The following is a 12,158-nucleotide window of genomic DNA, read 5'->3' on the forward strand; positions in this document are numbered from 1 at the left end:
TTCTTTCTTTCTTTCTTTCTTTCTTTCTTTCTTTCCTTCCTTCCTTCCTTCCTTCCTTCCTTCCTTCCTTCCTTCCTTCTTTCTTTCTTTCTTCCTTCCTTCCTTTCTTTCTTTCTTTCATGTATTTGGGGATTCATTCATGCTTTCATTCACTGTGCTCACCAGGATTTCAGTTCTCCTCTCTTTCCAAGCATGCACCATTTGAAGGCATGACCATCTGCCTTGCCTTGGACAATGAAATATGATCAGAGATGATGTGTGTGACTTCTGATTTAGATAATTCAACAGTCACTGCTCTGTTCTCCATGCTCTCTTCCCTACCTAAGCAAACCCCCAGGTCTGTACTCAAGAAGATGGCCTCATGAAATGCTGGCTCCTCTGCCAACCTGGGTCCCTGAATAATTACGATGAACAGAACTCCCTTTCCAACCCACATTAGACAAACGGCAGGACTGAGAAATAAACCTTTAACTTTTTAAACACTGATCCTCCTGTCTCAGCCTCCTGACTATTGGGATTACAGGCATGTACTACTGGGCCCAGGAGGGGAAACTATTTTGGATGCAGTGGTTAGAGAAGGCCCTTTGAGAAGATGCTATTTGAATAGAGGCCTGGATAAAGTAAGAGAGCAAGGCATCCAGATATCTGGGTCAGGAACATTCCAGAGAGAGGGAAGAGTGAACACAAGCATGCTAAGGTCAACTCATGCTTGGCATGTTGCAGGAGCTGCAAGAAGGCCAGTGTGGCTGGGTCAAAGTGAGTGACAAGGCAAGAGATGAGGTCACATCAAAAGACATGGTTGAGAAAGTGAAGAAGCAAACCACAGCACCAGAAGGAAACATTTATAATCATATCTAACAAAGAACTCATATCCAGAATATAAAAAGATCTACACATCAATAAGTGATATGGTTTGGTTCTGTGTCCCCACCGAAATCTCACCTCGAATTGTAATAATCCCCATGTGTCTGTGGAGGGACCCAGTGGGAGGTAATTGAAACATGGGAGTGGGATTTTCCCATGCTGTTCTCATGGTAGTGAATAAATCTCACGAGATCTCATGGTTTTATAAAGGGGAGTTCCTCTGCACAAGCTCCCTTGGCTGCCACCATGTAAGATGTGACTTTGGTCCTCATTTGGTCCTTTCTGCAGTGATTGTGAGGCCTTCCCAGCCATGTGGAACTGTGAGTCAATTAAACCTCTTTCCTTTATAAATTACCCAGTCTCAGGTATGCCTTTATCAGCAGCATGAGAATAGACTAATACAATAAGAAAAAGACAAACAACTTAAAGTTTAAAAATGGGCAAAAGACTTCCACAGGTAATTTATAGAAAAAGATATCCAGGCTGGGTGTGGTGGCTCATGCCTATAGTCCCAGTATTTCAGGAGGTCAAGGTGGTAGGATTGCTTGAAGCCAGGACTTAGAGACCTGGGCAACATATTAAGAGCCCGTCTCTACAAAAAAGGAAAAGAAAATCAGCCAGACCTGGTGGCACATACATAGATACTTGGGAGGCTGATGCAGGAGGATCCTCTAAGCCCAGGAGTTCAAGGCTGCAGTGAGCTATGACTGTGCCATTGCACTGCAGCCTGGGTAACAGGGTGAGACCCTGTCTCTAGTAAAACAACAATGGCAACAAAAAAAAGATATCCAAACCACCAATAAGCCAATGAAAAAGTGTTCAATCTTATTACTTCTCAGGAAAGTAAAATTTTGATCCAAAATGTGATACCACTATAAACTCCAAGAATGGTTAAAAAGGCTGAAAAATAGCAAATATTCACCAGAACACGAAGCCAATGAAACTCTCATCTTTTGCCAGGAGGCGAGTAAAACCACAATGGAAAACTGGCAATTCCAACAAAGGTAAAAATCTGCCAATCTTATTAAGCAGAAATTCCATTCCTAGGGATACACCCAGGAGGAACGGGTAGAAAAAATGCACATAGCCCAAAGCTGAATACAAGACAAATGGCCATCAACAGAAAAATACATAAATTGATTGTGGTCTAGTCATACAATAAAATAAAACACTTCACAGCAATAGAAAAGAACAAAGTATTGATATAAGAAGGTGAAGCTCAAAAGCTCCAAACACATGGATGATTTCATTCCAAACACACTCTATGATTCCATTTATTTACTTTTTAAAAGATTATATTATATTTTATTTTTTTGATACAGAGTCTTGCTTTGTCACCCAGGTTGGAGTGCAGTGGTGTGAACCCTGCTCACTGCAACCTCCTCTTCCCAGGTTCAAGAGATTCTCATGACTCAGCCTCCCAAGAAGCTGGGATTACAGGTGCATGCCACCATGTCTGGCTAATTTTTGAATTTTTAGTAGAGATATGGTTTCACCCTGTTGACCAGGCTTGTCTCGAACTCCTGGCCTCAAGTGATTTGCATGCCTTGGCCTCCCAAAGTGCTGTGATTACAGGCGTATGCCACTGCACCCAGTCATATGATTCCATTCAAATGAAGGTTAAAAGCAGGCAGAATGAAACCACAGAGATGAAAGTCAGACTAGTGGTGACCTCAGGTGGAGATGGGCATTAGCTGGGAGGGGACATAAGAGAGCTTTGTGAACGATGGACGTATTCTGTTCTTTGTCCTGGATGGTGGTTCTCTGAATGTTTACCAAGATGAAACCCTATCAAGCTGCACACTTAAGATTCATCCATTTTACTGTGTGTAAATTGTACATCAGTTGAAAAGAACGACAAAAATAAAGAATTTTCCTGGCAAAGGAGCTTGAAATCATGCAAGACTTTACAGGAATAGTCAGTGATGTGGTTTGACTGTGTCCCCACCCAAATCTCATCTTGAATTGTAGCTCCCACAGTTCCCATGTGTCATGGGAGGGACCCAGTGGGAGATAATTGAATCATGGGGGTGGGTCTTTCCCGTGCTGTTCTCATGATAGTGAATAAGTCTCACGAGATCTGATGGTTTTATAAAGGGGAAATCCCTTTCGCTTGGTTCTCATTCTCTCTCTTGCCGGCTGCCACATAAGACATGACTTTCACCTTCCACCATGATTGTGAGGCCTCCACAGCCATGTGGAATGGTGAGTCCATTAAATCTCTTTTTCTTTATGAATCACCCAGCCTTGGGTACGTCTTTTTCAGCAGTATGAAAACAGACTAACACAGTCAGGATTTTAGATTTCTTTCTAAAAGCTATGAGAAGCCCATTGGAAGGTTCTGAGCTGACTTATGTCTGGAAAGAATGATTTTGTCTGCTACGTGAAGAGTAGACGTTGGTGAGATCCAAGTGGGTGGGGCAAAGGGTGTAAGTGGAAGACCTGGGAGAGCTGACAGTGAGTCCAGGTGTGAAGGAACAGAGGAGGGATGCTGTGTAAATGCTGGAAGTGGAAAAGATGGGATGCCAGGACAATGCAGGATGAGGAGCCTAAGGAAGGGGCTTTGGGCTGTGCACTTGGCAGAATGCGGCAGCCAATTACTGGGATGGGAAGGACCAAAGGAGCAGCAGTTTGGGGAGTAGTGGGGAGGAATCAAGAATTTAATTTTGAACAGGTAAGTTTGATGCCCATTAAACACCCAATGAAATGTTCAAGAGGTGGTTGACTAATTGAGTTTGTATTAATAAATAGCATGTATCAATACCCTCAACCCCCAAGACACACACACACACACACACACATACACACACACTCACAGAGACACTCACACATTGGCTTAAATAAAACATGGACTCCTTCCCATTCATTTTCTTCTTTAAAAAGGGAGAAACAAATCTGAAAGGTGCCTTTCACCTATTTCGCAGTAAGGGCCCTCACTAGCAGTTACTGAACCGAACATGCAGCTGCTGGTCTGGAAGCCACAGCCGAGATCTGAAAGGCAGGTTGGCAGCTTGCACTTGTCGCGACGCCCCTTCTGGATCCTCGCTCTGCCCTCTGTCCCGGGCTCAGCACACGTGGGGCATCCCCCTGCAGTGCCCTCTGCTTCAGCTGCTCTCAAGGCAGCTCTGCTCCCCACAGCCTGTCACTGGGGGACCCCGCTGGGCCTCCAGGTGGATGACTGTCAGGACAAATAGCCTCTATGTCCTGTGTTGAATAAACACATCATTAGAGAGCAGGGGAAATATGTGGAGGGAAAGGAAAATGTCATTTTGGTAAAAGGCTCAGCTTAAAGGAAGAAAAGCCATAATGACAACATTAAATATTTAGGTCTCAGGCCTACCAGGAGGTTTTCTGTAGGGCAGGGACTTAGTCCGAGTTGTCCACTCATGGGGAGGCAGGCAGGGCAGCCTGCAGTGGTGGGCGTTAGGGTCAGAACGGCCTGATCGTCCGTCCCAGCTCTGTTACTTGATTAAGTATGGTCTTTCAGAAGTTAATTCCAGCTTGTAAGACTCAGTGTCTGCATTTTAAAATAGACTTAGGAATAAGTTAGAAGAGGTCAAGATCAAGTGAAATGCAGTCCCTTCCATGATTCGTGGGCTATTGCAAACATTCATAGGATCCTACATTCCTTCTCTCTTCTTACCCCATCCCAAGTTTCCTCAGCATATGGATGCAATTGCATCGCATTACTATTAAGAAACCACTTTTTTTTTTTTTTTTTTTTTTTTGCTTTTGCTATTAGTTTCTTAGCTCAGAACTCTGACAACATCGCCACACGCTGAGAATTCCGAGGGATTCCAAAGTAGGTCTCTTGTGTCTTACAAACCACTGTAGCACAAGCTTCTGTACTGACCCCAGAGAGCCACACGAGGGCAGCACATCACCAGTGTGGTCGCTTCCTGGTCGAAGAGCTGACTCTGGAATACCCCAGGGGGCATTCTTAGGGGTTCCCAATTGGAGCACCTGTGTGATAACAGGGGGCTGTGTGGCCATGCAAAGATGGCCTCCACTGAGTTGCATACCCTTCCACACGGAAGGCAGACTGGCCCTGGACAGAAGGTAGAGGTTGCGCCATTTCACGGCTTTCCATTTGAATTTTGTGCTCTTTGGGACGCTAGACTGCCATGTCAGAAAACTGCCAAGGCTTCTGGAGAGATCACGTGAAAAGGCCTTGAAATTTAGAGAGAGAGGGAGAGAGAGAGATGGAGACACCCAGGGGTCCTAGCATCCCAGTTGAGCCTCTAGGTGTCTCCAGCCCCAGTTGCCATCTGACCACACCTGTATGACAAACCGGAGCAAAACCAGCAGAAGAACTGCCCCGCTGAACCAGTCAGCTCACAGAACCATGAAGATGATAAAATAGTAGTTGTTTTAACACAGCAATAGAGAACTGAAGCAGGTAGTTTGTGTTTCCTTGCATGTTCAGCTTGAAACCTCCCTGCAGTCCATGACGGAGTGAGGAGAAGGCCCCATTTTTACAGTATCACAAGACAACCTGCACCCCTCCTTGCCTGTCTTGGGCTTTGATAAGTTTCATGAAGCCCGGCTAGGGAGCAGTGACAGACACAGACTCTAGGCTCTCTGCCTCTCCGCATTTCCTCAAGATTCCTCTCAAAAGATCTGTTCCTTCTTCTCCCTCAGCTGGAAAACCCTGAGACAATTTAACACTGGCAGTCTGGTCCACCCATTCCTTAGGCATCCCTGGGCTAAACCTCAAGCTAGGACTCCCTGCTTTGATTAAAAGATTAAACGAGATAAATCCAAGTGTGAAGTTATTTGTTCTTTGTTAAAATTATCTGAAAAGGTGTGACCTCCTTCTGATCTGATTATAGACACCTCAGGGCAGAAAGAAGGCACAGAGATACTTGGTCTTGTGGCCATCCTCAAATATACCAAAAATTTTTGGTAGAATAAGTAAATATTACATCTTGCTTGCCTGCCTGCTAATTGGAAAATTAGTATAAATATTCTGAATCATAAAATGCAAATGTATCTAAAAGAATCACTGAATCACCTAGAAACTTTTGGTCATTACACATTCTTTCAAACAATGAATACCATACCAACTACAGAGGAGAGTCTATAATATACTTTGTACTCCTAAATGGAACTCTACTCAAAAATAGGGGAAACTCTTGATCTAGTCTAACTCTTACTTTATTAATGAAGGAACTGTAGGTAAAAAAAAGAAGAAATGGCTCACAAGAGGTTGGAGATTTTCCAGAAAAGTTCCAAGTTGAAATTTCTCAGCCTTGAAGATAGCAACCCAGGATCCCATACCTATATGCAGGAACCTCCAGGACACAAAATACGTCTTTAAAATCTGTTTTAAAACAACAGTTATGAGCAGAAATAAGCATAAATGGCCTGATTTTTTTTAAATGTTCAATTTGCAGGATCTGTGTCCCTGCCCAAATCTCATGTCAAATTGTAATGCCCAGTGTTGGAGGTGGGGCCTGGTGATTGGATCATGGGGGCAGATTTCCCCCTCCTTGCTGTGATGGTGAGTGACCAAGGAGGGGGAAGTGGATGGTGAGCTCACAAGAACTGGTTCTTTAAAAGTGCATAGCACCTCCCCCATCTCTCTCTTTCCTGTTCTGGCCATGTAAGATGAGCCTGCTTCCCCTATGCCTTCTACTATGACTGTAAGTTTCCTAAGGCCTTCCCAGAAGCCAGCAGATGGCCAGTATCATGCTTCCTTTACAGTCTGCAGAAACATGAGCCAAATAAACTTCTTTCCTTCATAAATTACCCAGTATCAGGTATTTTTTAAAAGCAATGTGAGAGTGGGCTAATTGACAGGGGCTTTTGCACCTTTGGAGAAGGAAGCTTCTTCAAGATGAAGTACATGTCAGTGTTCTGTGGGTCTTTCATCCTTTCTTCATATTGTCTATCCACCAACAAATACTTACTCAGCATCTGCTTTTCTTGGACACTTTTGGGTTTAAAGTCCTTGCCCTCCAAGGGCCTACAGGCTAATTAGGGAGAAGGTGAATACAATTAAATGCAGCAGGAGATGTGCTATGATAGAGGCAGCACATGCTCTGCCTGGATCCCCTCCCAACCCCATTGCTAATTCTGCACTTCCAGTCCTTCCTTCTACAGACTTTGCTCCTGCTGGCTCACATCTGCAACTTTCTTCTGAAGACTCCAAGAGAGCTACTGGAGACACCAAAAGAAGAGCCACCACACAAAGACCCAAAGTCCCCATAAGTTCACGTGGCTCCAGGGGCCCAAAGCCAATGGTGGGCTTGACTCTAGTTAGGACACATTCTGCAGCATAAGGGACCTCCAGACCTCATCACAGAATCAGGCTGGGGCTGAGACTTCCCCTAAAATCGTACGCTGATTTGGCTTTCCCTCCTCCTCTATCCTGGTCTTTTAATGGTTGGCTTCTGCGATCTTGTTTTAACAGGGCAAAGATAAAGCACAACTTATGGGACCCCTAGCTCCCTCTTACCAGGCAATGTACTATTTGGGACAACATCTTTTCCTCCCTTACAGTTATTTATCTGTCTGACCTTTCCTTAGAGACCTTATCACAGAAAGAAATTGGTTTTCTCTGGGTGTACCTATAATTTAAACTCTGGACTCATAGGCTATGATGGAGTCTGTTTGACAGAGTACAGGGTCTATCTAACTGTTGAGGGTCTGGGAACCCAGGAAATGTCACCAAAGTGAATCAGGGAAATAAGTTATAGCTGTGGAGATGTGAGTTATGGGAGGGAATGAGTTGTCAGGGTAGATTGAGTTGGGAAGGCAGAGGAAGAGTTATCCATGAGCCAGGCCAACCAGAGCTACAGGGCCCATACCCAACGGCATCCAGATCCACAGAGGAACCAGGGTGGGATATTTGGTGGGTGCATCCAAATTGCTAAGAATGACTGCAAATGTAGCCCTTCCAACAGCAGGATGCACATCAGCACCCTGGCACTCCCAGCCTTTGCTGGGCCCCATCACCCCCAACAACATGATCAAATTGCACGGATTCAGGTTCACTGGTCTCAGTTCAGAGAAATGGAAGAAAAGGAAAATTACCTGTGTTAGTCCATTTTTGTATCACCATAAAGAAATACCTGAGGTTGGGTAATTTATAAAGAAAAGAAGTTTAATTGGCTTACGGCTCTGCAGAGTGTACAGGAAGTGTGGTGCCCACATTAGCTTCTAGGGAGGTCTCTCAGGAAGCTTGCAATCCTGGCAGAAGGAGAACAGGGAGCAGGTGCATCCCTTTAGAGAGAGGGAGCAAGAGAGAGAAGAGGAAGGTGCCACACTTTTTTAAACAACCAGATCTTGCAGAAACTCAGAGCGAGAACTCATTCATTACCTCTAGGATGGCACCAAGCGGGTGCCTTCCATGAAGGACTACCCTCATGATCCAAACACCTCCCCACCAGAACCCACCTCCAACACTGGGGATTACATTTTGACATGAGATTTGGAGGGGACAAATACCCAAACTATATCATTACCCAGTGTTGGATTGTTAGGTTAGTATACTCCCAGTGAGATCCTAGACTCTTCTAAGAGGTTAACGTAAAAGGAAGTCGAGGGTAACTTATACTCACAGAGTCCAGAGCCAGATTATAGAGGGCTGAATTCGGGGTCACTTTCCAAACAATGTGATCTGCGCGGAGATTTACTGGGGAGTCATGAAACCACTTGTTGCTCCTTTGTCAGGTGTCTTTTGCCTTAAATTCCCCATCCATAAAATGAGGCTAAGAAAATAACCCTCATGGGGTTGCAGTGAGAAGTCAATGAGTTTATCTGCGTAAAGCTCCTGGAATAATGCCTGGTGTTATGGGAGTGTTGACATATTAATGATCCTTAACACCTCAGTAGTAGTATTCTAGTTTCCTATGTAAGGAAACTGAGGCTCAATGAAGTTAAGAAGTTAACCCTAATTATTCAGCTGGTTCTTTTCAGAAACATTGCTAAATGCTTACCTTATACTTGCTAGAAAAAAGCAAAGCTGTCATTTAAACGGAGAGCCCATGATCTTTCCACACCTCACTGCCTCAAGCTAGCAAGATGTTTGGGATATTTCATTTTAATTATTTTATTATATTAAGGGACATTTGGTGCTTTCGGGTGATCTAACAAAGATTCAGATACAGGTCCAGCAGGGACGGACTTTATGAGTTCAAAAGAATGACTTTTAATTAGCCCCTGTATAGTTTACCCGTGAATGGATGACGAAAAAAGTGTAAAAAAATACTTTCCTACCTTTTCTGGTAGGTTAAATATTTCCTTTGAAACTGAGTCTCTTCTATTAATTTGTTTAATGGACTCCTGCCTTTGATTCTGAGCATAGGGAGAGGTAAATCAGACTAGGCATTGCTCCAGGGACTACAGATCTCACATTCCCGGGATGACAGTGAGGTCTCACTAATGAGGACTAATTGTGGGAGGAGGAGGCTGAGTGACTGAGAAGTCGGGACTGAAAATCTGCCGCACCGCTTTGTCATTTTGAAATCATACAATAATTCAAACCTGGCTCATACAACTCATTCATCCATTTATTCTTTCAACAGTCCTTAGGCTTCAGGAATAGATATGAGTGATCTAAAATTAACTTATTGACTACTTGAATATAAATGAACAGTTCTAAAATGCTTGAGGGGGCTGGAAAAATGAGCTTTTCTAGAGGTTTGAAACATTTCTCTCCCAAGTCTTGCTTACTTTGTTAACCTGTTTTACAAACTCTTTCTTGAGATGCTGCAAGAACTTCAACTTGGATTTGAACTCAGTTCTCTGTGTCTCCAAAGTTCCCTATTTTCCCCTCTTCTTTATCCGTGTGTGTATCTTGCACAAAATAGGTGTTTATGTGGTTACTGTTGATTGAGGGACACTCAGAGATTAAGAAATGGGGACCAAATGTCAAAGCTGAAAAATGTATCCCCCCTGTTTCCTTTCAGAGACCTGAAATTGATCCTACTCTTCTGTGGATAGTGTCTGTTCACAGTGGCGGCAATGAGGACAGGTTCCTGGATCTTGGGCATTTATCCTGTTTCTCCTACACTCTCCTCTCCCTGCACCTACTCTGCACCTCCTCCACCTCAGAATGGATGCTTGGATGCCCCATGGAAGGGGGCTGAGGGGGTGAATGAGTTAATGGACGAGGGTATGAATAAATGAACTCATAGTATGAGGGCACAGGTACCCTATTTGTATTATCACACCTCAACGGACCATCTTTGATGCCCCAGGTGTGGGGAAACGTTTAGCAGAGATTTACTGGGGAGTCATGAAACCACTTGTTGCTCCTTTGTCAGGTGTCTTTTGGGAAGCAGATATTTGAAGTTTCTGGGATCTCTTGCTTTAGGACAGACACTGCCACAGGAATGCTATATGTTAGGGGGGAGGTCAGAACATCATTTGGAGCCCGTGCATTAGAACAGAATTGAATGCTGGAGGGAGACTTGAGTAGCAGAAAAGGCAGAAAAATAGAGTTTGGGGCAAATTCAGTGAGAGTCAGAGTTTGGAAAGTTTGAATCAAATGTCTTTCACCTGAGGTCCAGAAAGAAATCTCCCTGCTGCCTCCATCTATGCTAGAGTTCTCCTGGGACTAATCAATAAGTAATTAGAAAGAGTTAGGAATTTAATATACAGAGAGATTGATAGGAGGAGTCTATATAGTGGTAAATGAAACGCTAACCCCCCTGGGACTTTGGGGGAAAGTTCCTGAGAAAGGCTGAGCTAAGTGAAGGTCTTCAGATATTCCTGGCTCATCCCTAAATCGTGAGTGTCTCAGCTAAGACCCTTTCCTCTGCCCTTGGCCACTCCAGGAATCCTGGATACCTGGATGCAGGTCTGTCTCCTCTCCAATGCACCCACATGGACCTTTGGGAAGGCTGGCCTCAGAGCAGAGACAGTGCCCAGAACAGCCTATAAAACAAGGATAGTCACAAACTGGGGTAGGGTTGGGGGAGCTGTTGTCATATGTGTACCCAACAGGGGAGGGCTGGATGAACAGAACACTAGAAAGTGACTTAAAATCAAAGAAAAAAATGATGATCCATAAAACGTATCACGAATGCATGGGGTAAATAACAAAATTGTTGAAAATTTACACAGATATAATTTGGCCATCTCCATCAAAATTTAAAATACACATATTCTTCATTCAGCAATTCCACTTCTAGGAATTTATCCTACAGATAGGCTCAAACACATAGAAAGCAGCAGGTGCATAGGGTTATTCATTGTGGTGCTAACTATAAGATCAAAAGTGTGGAAACAAGTTGAAAACATAAAAAAATACAATTAAATACATCGTAGTACATGTATTCAATGGAAGGCCAGGAAGAACAAAAGAGTCATTCAGTCTTTTCTGAATTCTTCCTTCATATCAGGTGCTGTTCTAGGTGCTGAATATAGAATGGTGATCAAAACAGTCAAAAAATCCCTGCCCTCCAGAACTTGCATTTTGGTAGGAGATGCTTCTCTTTATGTATTGATAGAGACTGATCTCCATATCTCCATGTTCTTTTCTTACCTAAAAAGAGTAAGATGCGGGCTCTAATGTCAATTTTTTTTAATTTTATTTATTTATTTATTTATTTTGAGACAGAGTCTTGCTCTTGTTGCCCAGACTGGAGTGCAGTGGTGCGATCTCAGCTCACTGCAACCTCTGCCTCCTGGGTTCAAGTGATTCTCCTGCCTCAGCCTTCTGAGTAGCTGGGACTACAGGTGTGCACCACCATGCCTGGCTATTTTTTGTATTTTTAGTAGAGACAAGGTTTCATCATGTTGGCCAGGCTGATCTCGAACTCCTGACCTCAGGCGATCTGCCCAACTAGGCCTCTCAAAGTATTGGGATTACAGGCGTGAGCCACCGTGCCTAGCCCTCCAATGTCAGTGTTGATATTTGCATTAAGCATCTTTGAAAGGACACACAAGAAACTGATAGCATGGCAGCTCTGGCCAGAGGACAGGAGATGTTCCCTGTTTACTCTTTGGTATCCTTTGATTGTTGAACCACTTGGAGGTTATTTATTTTTTAAAAAACTTTAATTTGTTTACAAGAAGATAGAATCTAATTATTGGCCTTAACCCTGTCCCCTCACTTCTGACTCCAACCTCTGCAGGAAAGAGAAAGGTTCAGTGCAAGAGAGAGGGATGCTCCAGAGGATCTTCTTTTCAGAAGAGGGCACTCCTTCACGCCTGCAATCCCAGCACTTTGGGAGGCCGAGGCGGGCGGATCACGAGGTTAGCAGATCGAGACCATCCTGGCTAACATGGTGAAACACCATCTCTACTAAAAATACAAAAAATTAACCGGGCGTGGTGGCAGG

The sequence above is a fragment of the Mandrillus leucophaeus genome, unplaced genomic scaffold (genome assembly GCF_000951045.1).
Source record: "Mandrillus leucophaeus isolate KB7577 unplaced genomic scaffold, Mleu.le_1.0 Scaffold419, whole genome shotgun sequence".
Taxonomy (NCBI): Eukaryota; Metazoa; Chordata; class Mammalia; order Primates; family Cercopithecidae; genus Mandrillus; species Mandrillus leucophaeus.